The sequence below is a fragment of the Arvicanthis niloticus genome, chromosome 10 (assembly GCF_011762505.2).
Source record: "Arvicanthis niloticus isolate mArvNil1 chromosome 10, mArvNil1.pat.X, whole genome shotgun sequence".
In the NCBI taxonomy this organism is placed as follows: domain Eukaryota; kingdom Metazoa; phylum Chordata; class Mammalia; order Rodentia; family Muridae; genus Arvicanthis; species Arvicanthis niloticus.
Window position 1 is genome coordinate 77872074 of NC_047667.1, and position 14513 is coordinate 77886586.

Sequence of the window (14513 nt, forward strand, 5' to 3'; positions counted from 1 at the left end):
GCATGTCAGGAGCATTTACAAAAGAAAGACAGAAATTACAATACTTGTAAAGAGGAACGAATGTCTGAGCAGGTGCTCAGAAATACCTTTCAAAGACAGAGACAGTAATGGTGAAGCTGACACCAGGGTAGTCATCCCTTGGAAGGTAGGATGCCTACAGCTCTACAATTGCACATACATAGGGACCAGAGAAGGGAATGATATATGCACAAGCAGAATATGTGAGGAATCCTGGCATACCTTATGCATAATTCACAGCACTCACAAGAGCTTTGCAACAGCTGCTTGGCATCTAGACTATTCATGAAATTTGAACTTTGTAGATAGTCAATATTCATTCTCTCATAATAGGAAGAGTCAAGGTTTTTGTCTCCATCTCAAAGAGGAAAAAAAAATCAGTATAAACTTTTCCCGAATTTCTGCTGAATTCTCAAGTCCTCTTGAAATTGGGGTGATGGGCATTAGAATGTTATCTTATGTGATAGGTTTTTTTGGTGAAATTTAACCATATTACTGGCACCTTTGTTCAGTACAGGTAGGAATAGTACTACAAATAGAGTAATAGCTCAACTCTTCCTTAAGCATGGATGATCATTCCTGTGATGGTCTAGTTTACTTCTCAATTGAGTGGAAAAGCATTTACTCAGACAGCTTGGTAGCTCAGAAAATTTTTATATTCTAGTCCCCACAGCATATTCACTCAGACCCAGGCTTAGTAGCTCAGGAACACTCTACATTCTCCTTCCTACTGTATAGTATCTCGCCATATGGGACTAGATATAGTAATACTAGACCCGGGGGAAGTAAGGCTTACTGATGTAAAAGCATATATGAGGACTATACTTCAACGCCAACTATTCTCCAGTATTTTTCTTTAATTTCCTTTTATTTCCACCTTCTAGATAAGATTTGAAGCATGGATGGAGAAAGGCCCATGATTGTCTTTTACTCTGCAATATGTTCTGCTTAGTGGTAGGTATGCCGGGGGGAAAAAAAAAAGAAAAGAAAAGAAAAAGAAAAAAAAGGTAGGTCCTGTAATACACTGATCTTTTCCACACTTTTTGTAGTAAGAGGAATGTACATATGTATATGTATGGTTTATGTGTGGGGGAGAGTGTAAATGAATTTTTTAGCTTTCCATATTATTATAGCTATGGTCACAAGACCATAATCTCAAGAATAAATGCTGTAAGTAAATTTCCAGTTGCCCTTTTGCCTCCTGATTTCCTTTTCTCATGATAGAGACAGTAAACAAAGTCTAGAGAGTGCTGAACCGATTGCTGAGAAAGACGCTAGGTGTCAGTACCACAATGTGGATGGAAGCTGCCGTGTTCTTGTAAGACTGAACCAATCTACAGTAGAGATAAGAATCAATATTTATTGAGATCCAGCTATTGAATACTGGAATTTACTGTGTTCAGTCTGCTTTTACTCCCCACACAATGTCCTGTAAAAGAAATAATGTAGGACTGTGAAAGACAGCCTAGTTTCTGGTAGAGCACAGGCTAGAAATTGCCAGAGACCCTAGGTGATCCTGAGGGACTGCATGCATTTTGCCATACTCGAGACCCTCGGCTCCTCACACGAGGCCACAGACCTCCATAAATCTGTGCCTTCAGTCACATAGTACAATACCCACTAGCCCCTTCACAGGTAGAGGTCATGACTACAGGCCACAGAGCCTCAAGGCAGATCTCCATATTAATGAGATACCTAAAGGCCAGAGGGGCTTAGCCAATTAAACATGCCTTCCCAAACCCTCATCCTTGCAAAAGGTATTTAATGTCAGGCCAGCCTTGAGAAAATGGGATATAGTTTTCATTTTTCTGCCATGACAATAAACATCTTAAGCCCACGGACTATTTTTCTTCTTTGGGGTCTGCCATGGGGAACAGTGAAGCCTTAATCTATAGAGCTGCTATCTAATCTCCTGCAGAACTCTCTGTTTTTAGATACAGAAACCACCAACCCAAGCAACCAAGCAAAGCTACCTGTGACCCAGTCAAGTGAGCCACTGCAACTAAGAACTCTCCTCCCCATAGGACACAGCCAGAGCTTCTCTCCCTCTCCCTTTCCGGTTGCCTGCAAATCCAGTTCATATACCCCCACTTTATTCTCTTCCGCTCAGAGGTGCCTGCGGGCCCAAGGGCCTGAGAACCAGCCAGTTCCCTGCTGCCTTTTGGCCTGGGAACCCCAAATCCAAGAGCTCTGCCCCACCCCCTCCATGCCTCTGTCCCCATGAGAGGTCCTAGCCACATGGCTAGGCAGACACTGGACCCATACACACTACAACACAACAAAATAATGTCCATCTCCTGATATAGTGGAAGAAATGCACAAAGTGTAAAACACGGATTGCCTGAATTCAAATGCAGTTAAAAGAAATCCAGCTCATTGAGTTACTTTCTAACAGGAAAATACCATGTCTGATCAACAAAAAAATCTCAGGCTGGGGAGATAACTACTGTGAAAAGGGCTTGCTCCCAAGCCTGACCACTTGGCTTTAGTAGCACCTATTGAAATGTAGAAACTAATTTCACATAAATACTCAAATTCATACACACACACACACACACACACACACACACAGATGAAGTGCTGGTGGTATGAAAAGAGACCTGGAGATATGGAGCAGGAAAGGTTCAGTGGGGTGGAAATGGTTACGGTAGGATAAAGGAGTGAGTTTGGAGAACCATAACAACACTTTGAAATGCCACATTAAAAGCTATAACTGATAGAGCTTCCTACATTATATAAGTACACAAATACAAAAAGAGTTTAACTGCAGTTAGCCTATACTGTGAGGCAATGTCTCCCCATATACTATATACTCAAATAAGAACTTCAGTGCTAGGTATTCATTGCCTATATGTTAACTGTTAACAAGTTTTTTCAGTGGGATTTCCTTTTCTCCTAAAAAAATTACAAGCTATTGCTATTGTTCTTGTTTGTCTTCCAGATCTGGAAGGCAAGACTGCTGAGGTTTGGTCATCTGCTTATATTTTAATGTTAAATATTGGCCCCCAAGGTCTGGTTGTCCACAGCTATGAGAGAGTCTGCATGAACCCAAGTGATATGCTCCAGTGACACTATGTAACCTTGCCATCCAAGTTATCTTTGATTTTGTGAATAAAGATACCTACAGCTCATTATTTAAGAGAAGTTAGATAGGTAGGTTTCTTGAGTTCCTGGCCTTTGTGTCTAAGGACATCACAAAGGAGAAAAAGGGGAGAGAAAAGGATGCCATCACAAGGTAGATAAATCATGAAAACCTAGCCAGGAAGATTAGCCAATTAGAGTTAAGATAAGCCCAGGTGGAACACAGCAAATTTTAACTTAGAGTTACTGATGAAAAAATAGATTCTAGTAACATACAAGATAGACATCTGCCTAGCTCTAGTGCTGAATAAGGTTCATTATAATAATAAAAGTTGTGTGTGTTTTGTCTGGAAACTGAATGACCAAAGTTAGGGTAGAAACCTCAATTCGAGATTAAATAATTAAGACAACACCAGACATTGTTGGTGAAGACACAATACACTTGAGTCATAAGATATGGAAAAATCAAGCTTTTGTTGATCTTGAGCTTCATTCTAGAGTCCACAATACTCGAAGTGATATACAGACTACCAGAGGGGTGGGCAAAGTAGGCATCAGTCTTAACTAGTTGTTAATCATGTGAGCTACAATTGTGATGGTCTTGGCAATACATATCTACTGGCATACGAATGGCATGTATGTCATGGGAGTAACAAACCACTTTCTGATTGGGCTTAAGTCCTGAGGCCTAAGCAATCCTGGCTCAAAACCCATTGTCAGGCTTTAAATCCTGCTATGCAAGGTATAACTCATACCTTCTAATGTTAACTCAGCCAAGGACACATGGCTGACTTTGTCCTAGGTCCTGGGTCCTAGAGAAAAACCAAATACTTCTATTCTATTTATCTTTATGCTCATAAATAAGGAAATAAGGAATCCTCATTAGAGAAGTTTTTTTTTTTTTTTTTTTACAGTGGGTGGAGATTAATATTGAGACTCACAACTTTTTGTATATTAACATGTACACCAACAGAGAATATGGAGTGATCAGCCTTATTTGTTTTTTGTTTTTTTGTTTTTTTTTGTTTTTTGTTTTTTTGTTTTTTTGTTTTGTTTTTGAGACAAAGTTTCTCTGTGTAGTCCTGGCTGTCTTGGAACTCACTCTGTAGACCAGGCTGGCCTCAAAATCAGAAATCCACCTGCCTCTGTCTCCCAAGTGCTGGGATTAAAGGCATGTGCCACCACTGCCCCCACTGAGTGATCAGCTTTAAACGGGACAGCTTTTATATGATTTCCTCTCCCCATGACTTAGGCATCATATTGGAAGATTATACAGAAAAGACTAAATAATCTAGAGATAGTGATTGTGGTGAAATGGTGTTTGCCAGACAGGACTGTTCATAGCTTCTATGCTTCTTTGTATAAGAGAAGTTCAAGACAGATAAAATGTCAGCAGAGACAGGGAATTGAGCATCATGGAATTCTGCCTCTAGCTGATGAGCAACTATTGGCTTCCATGGGAGGGAATGTAGGATCATTTTAGTGATGACCACTGAGAATCAATACATGAGATGTAGATGGTAATATAGCTTTATTCACACAGAGAACACAAGCTAAACCCAGCTACTTGTCTATTTTTAAAAGGTAAAGTTTCGAAGTGGTTTTAAGCAGTGTCACCTGAACAACACTAAACCTTTTTTCCCTTTTTTCAAATTGGTTATAATATTTACATTTCAAATTTTATCACCTTACCCCATTCCCCCACCACCCAGGAAACCCTTATGCCATCCCCTTCCTTGTGCTTCTATGAGAGTGTGATTTTCCAGTTTCTATGATGCTGTTTCCATTAACATAAACTGTCTCCTAAATTTATAAATCCTTCCCTTTGTATTATTAAATCACCTTTTTTTCTTTCTTTTTCCCTTTTTCTTTCTTTTTTTAATTTTATTTTATATTTTATTTACATTTAAGATGCCATCCCCTTTCCCCATTTCCCCTCCCTAGAAAACCCCTGTCCCATGCCCCCCTTTCCTTTTTGCTTTTATACAATTTTTTAAAAATGTTAATCAAAAGATTTATAAGTTTGGTAATGCTCAGTCAGAAGCATAACCCAATACCCAACCTAGATATAAAAACTATCTTTGACTGGTGGAGACATGTGAACATCTGCATCAATGCCCCCCTCTCTCTTTCTCTCTCTCATCACCTAGCTTCTCCTCTCCTTCATCTTTACTCCATCTCTTCCTCTCAATACTCCTTCCCACTTAGCTCCTCCTACATATCACTCTTCCTGTTAAAGTAAAACTTTTCTCTCAAAATACAATTAGAGCATACTTATTCCTAATTGTACCAGTGAGGTACAAGACAGTCCTAATACCCAGTCCATCATTTTGTTGACTAACCAGAACCTCTGTCATCTCTTGTAACTAAAATACTTACTTTTACTTTTGATCCTGGCTTTTTTTTTTTTTTTTTTTTTTTTTTTTTTTTTTTTTTTTTTTTTTTTTTTTTTTGGCTTTAGAATGAATGTCAGCTGAAAACCATCTACTCAGATCTTTTCTCTCAAAGTAAATAGCCAGGATTGGCTATGAGACTATAGGTCTTCAACCCCGTCAGAAATCCAGAATGACTGAGTTAACTGAAGTTATGGGAAGCACTAAACATAGCTTCTAAAACTTAGCCAATTTATAGAGACCGCTGAACACCTGAATAGCCCCTATACTACCGAACATTGGAGCATCAAATCTTCAGCCTTCTGGCCCAGAGTCATCTGAGACCTTAGTGCTGCAGGATTATTAAGGGCTGATTACTCTGTCTAGGCAGATATAATCAGTCGACTATTCTGCATGTGTGTCCTTTTCTGGACAGTAATTTGTCTGTAGATGGAAAGTTCTTTCTTTTTCTTTTTTTCTTTATTCTTTTTTTTCATCTTTTTAAAAAAATTGGGTATTATATTTACATATCAGATTTTATCCCCTTACCCCACTTCCTTCCACCACCCAGGAACCTCCTATCCCATCCCCTCTCCTGATGCTTCTATGAGACTGTGCCCCCACCTACCACCCACCCCCCAAACCCCTCCCAACCTCACATTCCCCCCCCTCAACTCTGTGATCGTTTTTCATGGGACCAAGAATCTCCTCTCCCACCTATGCCCGGCAAGGCCATCCTCCCCTACATATACACCTTGAATCATGGGTCCCTCCCTATGTGTTCCCAGGCTGGTAGTTTAGACCCTGGGGGGCTCTGGTTGGTTGGTATTGTTGCTTTCCTCCTGGGGTCACAAATCCTTTCTGCTCCTTCAGTCTTCTCTCTAACTTCTCCATTGTGAAACCCTTGATCATATCAGTGGTTAGCTGTGAGCATTGTCCTCTAAATGTGTCAGTCTCTGGCAGACCTCTAAGGAGACAGCTATATCATGTTCTTGACAGTATGCACTTCCAGCCATCCACATCAGTGTCTAGCTTAGGTGACTGTACATGGGATAGATACCCAAGTGGAATGGTCTCCAGATGGCCCCTCCTTCAGTTTCTGTCCCATGTTTTGTTTCCATATTTGTTCCCTTGAGTATTTTTGTTTCTCGTTCTAAGTAGAACAGAGGCATCCCCTCTTGGTCTTCCTTCTTTATGAGCTTCATGGGGTCTGTGGGTTGAGTCTTCACTATTCCAAGCTTATGGGCTAACATCCGCTTATCAATGAGTAAATACCATGTGTGTTCTTTTGTAATTGGGTTACCTCACTCAGGACGATATTTTCTAGTTCCATCCATTTACCTAAGCATTTCTCAAATTAATTATTTTTAATAGCTGAGTAGTACTCCATTGTGTAAATGTAACACATTTTTTTTTGTATCCATTACTCTGTTGAAGGACATCTGGGTTCTTTCCAGCTTCTGGCTATTATAAATGAGGCTGCTATGAACATAGTAGAGCATATGTCCTTATTATATGTTGGAGCATCTTCTGGGTATATGTCCAGGAGTGGTATAGCTGGGTCTTCAGGTAGTGATATGTCCAATTTTCTGAGGAACCTCCAGACTGATTTCCAGAGAGGTTGTACCAGCTTGCATTCCCACCAACAATGGAGGGTATTCCTCTTTCTCCACAACCTTGCCAGCATCTACCATCACTTGAATTTTTTTATCTTAGCTATTCTGACTGGTGTGAGGTGGTATCTCATCTCAGGGTTGTTTTGATTTGCATTTCCCTGATGACTAAGGAAGTTGAGCATTTCTTAAGGTGCTTCTTGGCCATTCGAATTTCCTCAGTTGAGAATTCATTGTTTAGCTCTGTACCCCATTTTTAATGGGGTTATTTTGTTGTCTGGGGTCTAATTTCTTGAGTTCTTTGTATATATTGGATATTAGCCCTGTATAGGATCTAGGATTGGTAATGATCTTTTCCCAATCTGTTGGTAGCTGTTTTGTCTTATTGACAGTGTCTTTTGCCTTACAGAAGCTTTGCAATTTTATGAGGTGCCATTTGTCAATTCTTGATCTTTGAGCATAAGCCATTGGTGTTCTGTTCAGGAATTTTACCCCTGTGCCTAAGCATTCGAGGGTCTTCCCTACCTTCTCTTCTATTAGTTTCAGTGTATCTGGCTTTATGTGAAGGTCCTTTATCCACTTGGATTTGAGCTTTGTACAAGAGGATAGAAATGGATTGATTTGCATTCTTCTACATGCTGACCTCCAGTTGATCTAGCACCATTTGTTGAAAATGCTGTCTTTTTTCCACTGGATGGTTTTAGCTCCTTTGTCAAAGATCAAGTGACCATAGGTATGTGGGTTCATTTCTAGATCTTCAGTTCTATTCCATTGATCTTCCTGTCTGTCTCTGTATCAATATCATGCAGTTTTTATCACTAGTGCTCTGTAGTACAGTTTGAGGTCAGAGATAGTGATTCCCCCAGAAGTTCTTTTATTGTTGAGAATGGTTCTTGCTATCCTGGCTTTTTTGTTATTCCAAATGAATTTGCAAACTGCTCTATCTCTAATGAAGAATTGATTTGGAATTTTGATGGGGATTGCATTGAATCTGTAGATTGCTTTTGGCAAGATGATCATTTTTACTAAGTTAATCCTGCCAATCCAGGAGCATGGGAGATCTTTCCATCTTCTGAGATCTTCTTCAATTTCTTTCTTCAGAGACTTGAAGTTCTTGTCATACAGATCTTTTACTTGCTTGGTTAGATTCACTCCAAGATATTTTATATTATTTGTGGCAATTGTGAAGAGTGTCATTTCCCTAATTTCTTTCTCAACTTGTTTATTCTTTGAGAAGAGTAATTCTACTGATTTGTTTGAGTTGATTTTATATCCAGCCACTTTACTGAAGTTGTTTATTAGGTTTAGGAGTTGTCTGGTGGAAGTTTTAGGGTCACTTAAGTATACTATTATAGCATCTGCAAATAGTGAAATTTTGACTTCTTCCTTTCCTATTTGTATCCCATTGACTTCCTTTTGTTGTCTAATCGCTTTAGCTAGAAATTCCAGTACTATATTGAATAGGTAGCGTGAGAGTGGTCAGCCTTGTCTAGTCCCTGATTTTAGTGGGATTGCTTCAAGTTTCTCTCCATTTAGTTTGATGTTGGCTACTGGTTTGCTGTATATTGCTTTTTGTACGTTTAGGTATGGGTCTTGAATTCTTGATCTTTCAAAGACTTTTAAAATGAAGGGATGTTGAATTATGTCAAATGCTTCCTCAGCATCTAGTGAGATGACCATGTGGTTTTTTTCTTTAAGTTTTTGTATGTAGTGGATTACAACGATGGATTTCTGAATATTGAACCATCCCTGCATTCCTGGATAAAGCCTACTTGATCATGGTGGATGATTGCTTTGATGTGTTCTTGGACTCGGTTTGTGAGAATTTTATTGAGTATTTTTTCATCAATATTCATAAGAGAGATTGGTTTGTAGTTTTCTTTCTTTGTTGGGTCTTTGTGAGGCTTAGGTATGAGCATAATTGTAGCTTCATAGAACAAATTGGGTATTGTTCCTTCTGTGTTGAGGGCCGACTTTTAGCAGAAAGCGGCTATCAGCTTTGCAGCCATCTTTAGCCATATACCCTGACATGAGACTTGGATTACAACAGCCTACAACAGCTGAGAACACTCCGATAATCTTGGTTTAGATACCTTGAGATTAAAGGTCCATAAGATTAAAGGTGTGTGAGATTAAAGGTGTGTGATTTAGAAGTATAGAGATCAGAGTTAGAGAAAAGACCTAAGGGCATGATTAAAGGTGTAACTTAGAGGCGTGGCTTAGGAGTAAGACATATAAAATGCAGAGGCAGACAGTAGGATTCAGACATTAGGGAGACTATAGAAGACAGAACCAGACATCAGACTATAGAGAGAGAATCAGACACATCAGACATTAGGTAGAGTCTGCCCTCACCCTCACTCTTGCTGAACCTCGACCTGCAGCAGCTTGGGCCGCGATACAGTGGCTGCCCAAACGTTGGTCGGCCCGGGCCTCAACATTTTGCCTGGGCTGCAACATTTATTTTGGCCACCTCAACTTGGGGCTAGTGCGGTCCCCAACACTTCTGTTTCTATTCTGTGGAATAATTTGAAGAGAATTGGTATTAGGTCTTCTTGGAAGGTCTGATAAAATTCTGCACTAAAACCATCTGGACCCGGACATTTTTTGGTGGGGAGATTTTTAATGACTGCTTCTATTTCTTTAGGGGTTATGCGGCTGTTTAGATGGTTTATCTGCTCCTCGTTTAACTTTGGTACCTGGTATCGATCTAGAAAATTGTCCATTTCATCCAGATTTTCCAATTTTGTTGAGTATAGGACTTTGTAGTAGGAACTGATGATTTTTTTAATTTCTTCTGTTTCTGTTGTTATGTCTCTGTTTTCAGTTCTGATTTTGTTAATTTGAGTACTGTCTCTGCACCCTTTGGTTAGTCTGGCTAAGGGTTTGTCTATCTTGTTGATTTTCTCAAAGAACCAGATCTTGATTTTGTTGATATTTTGTATAGTTCTTTCTGTTTCAACTTGGTTGTTTTCAGCCCTGAGTTTGATTATTTCCTGCCGTCTACTCCTTTTGGGTATATTAGCTTCTTTTTGTTCTAACACTTTCAGTTGTGCTGTCAAGTTGTTAGTGTATGCTCTTTCCATTTTCTTTTTGTGAGCACTTAGAGCTATGAGTTTTCCTATTAGTACTGCTTTCATGGAGTCCCACAAGTTTTGATATGATGTGTTCTCATTTTCATTACATTCTAAAAAGTCTTTAATTTCTTTCTTTATTTCTTCCTTGACCAAGTTATCATTGAGTAGAGCATTGTTCAGTTTCCACGTGTATGTGGGCTTTCCATTGTTTTTGTCATTATTAAAGACCAACCTTAGTCCATGGTGGTCTGATAGGGTACAAGGGATTATTTCAATCTTTTTGTATCTTTTGAGCCCTGTTTGTGACCAATTATATGGTCTATTTTAGAGAAGGTAACATGAGGAGCTGAGAAAAAGTTATATTCTTTTGTTTTAGGATGAAATGTTCTATAGATGTCAGTTAAGTCCAATTGGTTCATAACTTCTGTTAGTTTCATTGTGTCTCAGTTTAGTTTCTGTTTTCATGATCTGTCCATAGCTGAGAGTGGGGTGTTGAAATCTCCCACTATTATTGTGTGAGGTGCAATATATATTTTAGGAAAGGTTTTTTTTTTTTTTTTTTTTTTTTTTTTTTTTTTTTTTTTTTTTTTTTTTTTTTTTTTTTTTTATGTATGTGGGTGCCCTTGCATTTGGGGCATAGATGTTCAGAATTGTGAGTTCCTCTTGGTACATTTTTCCTATGATGAATATGAAGTGTCCTTCTTTATCTTTTTTGATTACGTTTGGTTGAAAAATGATTGTATTTGATATTAGAATCGCTACTCCAGCTTGTTTCTTGGGACCATTTGCTTGGAAGATTGTTTTCCAACCTTTTACTCTGAGATAGTGTCTGTCTTTTTCACAAAGGTGTGTTTCCTGTATGCAGCAAAATGTTGGATCCTGTTTATGTATCCAGTCTGATAGTCTATGTCTTTTTATTGGAGAATTGAGTCCATTGATATTAAGATATATTAAGGAAAAATGAATGTTGTTTCATGTTATTTTTGTTATTGGCAGTGGAGTTATGTTTGTATAGCTACCTTCTTTTATGGTTGTTGGAAGATTACTTTTTTTCTTTTTCTAGGTTGTATTTTTCCTCCTCCTGTTGGAGTTTTCCACCAATTATCCTTTGAAGTACTGGATTTGTGGTAAGATATTGTGCAAGTTTGGATTTGTCATGGAATATTTTGGTTTCTCCATCAATATTGATCGAGAGTTTTGCTGGGTATAGTAGTCTGGGCTGGCATTTGTGTTCTCTTAGGGCCTGTATAATATCAGTCCAGGATCTTCTGGCTTTTATTGTCTCTGGTGAGAAATCTGGTGTAACTCTTCTAGGTCTGCCTTTATATGTTACTTTGCCTTTTTCCCTTACTGCTTTTAGTATTTTTTCTTTGTTTTGTATATTTGATGTTTTGCTTATTATGTGATAGGATGTATTTCTTTTTTTGTCTAGTCTATTTGGGGTTCTGTAGGCTTCTTGTATATTTAAGGACATCTCTTTCTTTAGGTTAGGGAAGTTTTCCTCTATAATTTTTTTGAAGATATTTACTGGCCATTTAAGTTGGGAGTCTTCCCCCTCATCTATACCTATTATCCTTAGGTTTGGTCTTCTCATTGTGTCCTGGATTTTCTGGATGTTTTGTGTTAGGAGCTTTTTGCATTTCACATTTTTTTGACAGTTGTGTCCATGTTTTCCATGGTATCTTCTTCGCATGAGATTCTCTCTTCTATCTCTTGTATTCTGTTGGTGATGCTTGCGTCTATGAATCCTGATGTTTTTCCTAGGTTTTTTATCTCCAGGGTAGTCTCCCTTTGAGACTTCTTTATTGTTTCTACTTCCATTTTTAGATCCTGGATGGTTTTGTGTAATTCCTTCACCTGTTTGTTTGTGTTTTCTTGCATTTCATTAACCTGTTTACCTGCGTTTTCCTCAAATTCTTTGAGAATGTTCTTTATGTCCTTTTTAAAGTCCTCTATGATCATCATGAGAAGTGATTTTAATTCTGAGTCCTGCTTTTCTGCTGTGATGTGGTGTTCAGGACTTGCTATGGTGGGGGAACTGGGCTCTGGTGATGCCAAGTAACTTTGGTTTCTGTTGTTTACATTCTTACACTTACCTTTCGCCATTTGGTTAGCTGTAGTGCTACTTGCACTCACTGGTTCTGACTGGAGTCTGCCTTTCCAGTTATCTTGGTTGTGTCAGAACTACTTGGGGTCTGGATGTCTCTATGATCCTGAGCTCCAGCTGTTCTGGGTACAGTGGCTCCTCTAGGATATCTCAGGATATGGTTTCTCCATGGTAGTAGACTAGCTAGGTGTTTGCTGCTCTGAGTGTAGTTGCTCCTCTAGGATGCTTCAAGATATGGTGTCCCCTGCTCTGCAGCTCTGTGGTCCTTGACCTCTCTAGAATTCCTGCAGCTCTGCTGTCTGTGACCTCTCTAGGATCTCTCAGGACACATTTTCCTCAGGGGAGCAGATCAGCTGTGTGACTGCTCCAGCCTTAGGGATCCAGGCAATGGGAACATTAAACCTTGACAGGAATTGGGTTGATTTATATTCTTGTTGGTTTTGCATGTAGCATTATTTTTAGTATATCTATATAGTAAACAACTAAATACAACAAGTAAATATACAATAAACTTATAAGCAGAATAATATCATAATTAAACCTTTTTTGAATGAGGTTAACTAGTTTGAAATGAACATTTTCAAGCCTTCATAATTTGCACATTATTGCCAATAGTCCCAGACTGGAGTTCTTGTTCATGCTTTAGAATTTTTTTTACAGATATTTATATGTAAGATAAAATTTTATTAAAATAAAAGATAGAACTTTTAAGGTGATAGCTCACCAGGTAAAGTGCTTGCTGTGCAAGAGCTCAGCTTAGATCACAGTCTTCATGAAAATTCTATGCATAGGTTGTGGCCTAGTTGTAATCAAAGTGCACAGGAAGTAAAGGCAAGGAAATCTCCAAGCAAACTACTAAGCAGTACTAGCGGGGGGAATGAGCACTTGGGTCAGTGAAAGATTCGATATCCAAATAAGACAGGGAACAACTGAACACAAGCTATTGAGCCTTCATGCTCAATTATATGCCTGATCTTTAAAAACTGAAGTATTGCTCTAATGCTTGACTATTTTTTTTATCCCTAAAATAAGTCTTAGAAGGAACATGGTTCCAAGACCTGTGCTTCCCATAGATCTTACAGAAACCCTTTGAACAACAAACAGTTTTTCATGAATGAAGGAGAAGTTTGCAGGCAGGATAAGCTGCAGTCTCAGTGATGACACACTTGGTAGCCCTTTAATCCACAATTCAAACTTTTTTATGGACAAATCTAATTGAAGAGTAAAACACAGTAAAAAAAAAAAAAGTAAGCAGAGCAGTCTTCAGACTGGTAAGATGTCTCATTCAATACATTCAGCACTTATCTTGCAAACATAAACACCCGAGTTGAAATGCCAGCACCTAAATTAACATGCAGAACATAGTGATGCACATCTGCAATCAGTTCTTGGAAAGAAGAGATAGGTAGATAGATACCTGAGGTTCAGTGACAAGTGAACTTGTTAAGTTATATGTTTTTGTTACAGGATATTTAATTATTGTATGCAAAAATCTAACTGCTAGGAAGATACAGTGGTTTAAATAGATCTTGCATTTGTCAGGTGAAAATAGGTATGCCCTGAAATAGTGAAGTTTGAGTATGGCTCTAAAAGCCTCCAGAGGTAAGAATACTAAAGAATAGAACGTACTTGTTTATGTTAAGACAAATTACTTGGAGAGGACTTGTGATCTTTGTTCTATGACTAGAGGCACAGTGATCTTAGTAGCATTGAGTTATTTTATTGTAAAGATGACATTCAATACCTACTTATTTGACTTGGTCCTATCTCCTGCCAAGGGTTTGAAAAATCTCTCTCTCTCTCTTTCTCTCTCTCTCTCTCTCTCTCTCTCTCTCTCTCTCTCTCTCCTCTCTCTTCCTCCCTCATTTTGGAAGTCTCTATATAGAAGGAGCTCTGGATAGGATGTAAGGATTTCCTCTTTGGGCTTATAAGAACATCTGAGAAGCAACTGTCAGGATACAGGTAAAACAGTGTTTCTTTAAAGAAACCTAAACAGCCGTCTTCAGTTTGGAGGAAATCAAGAAAACGGTAAACTAGGCTCGTAGAATGACAAAGACAGAAAGAAATTTTTTATGAGATAGCAGTTTAGTTGTAGACTCAGACTTGTAAGTAAATACTATGTATATTTAAGAGAATAAAGATCTCTCCCTGAACTAGCAAGATTTTACCTTAGTTTATGCCTCATATGTATTTATTTGTATAATTATTACATAATTTAAGTGGTTACAAGTTTTAGGCCATTGAG

General features: G+C 38.5%; 1 protein-coding gene across 1 annotated transcript in view; it reads right to left on the reverse strand.

The window, feature by feature from the left end:
- Positions 1-14513, reverse strand: part of LOC117716227 (contactin-associated protein like 5-1) — a 688126-nt gene that overhangs the window by 516029 nt on the left and 157584 nt on the right. The window lies entirely within an intron of this gene.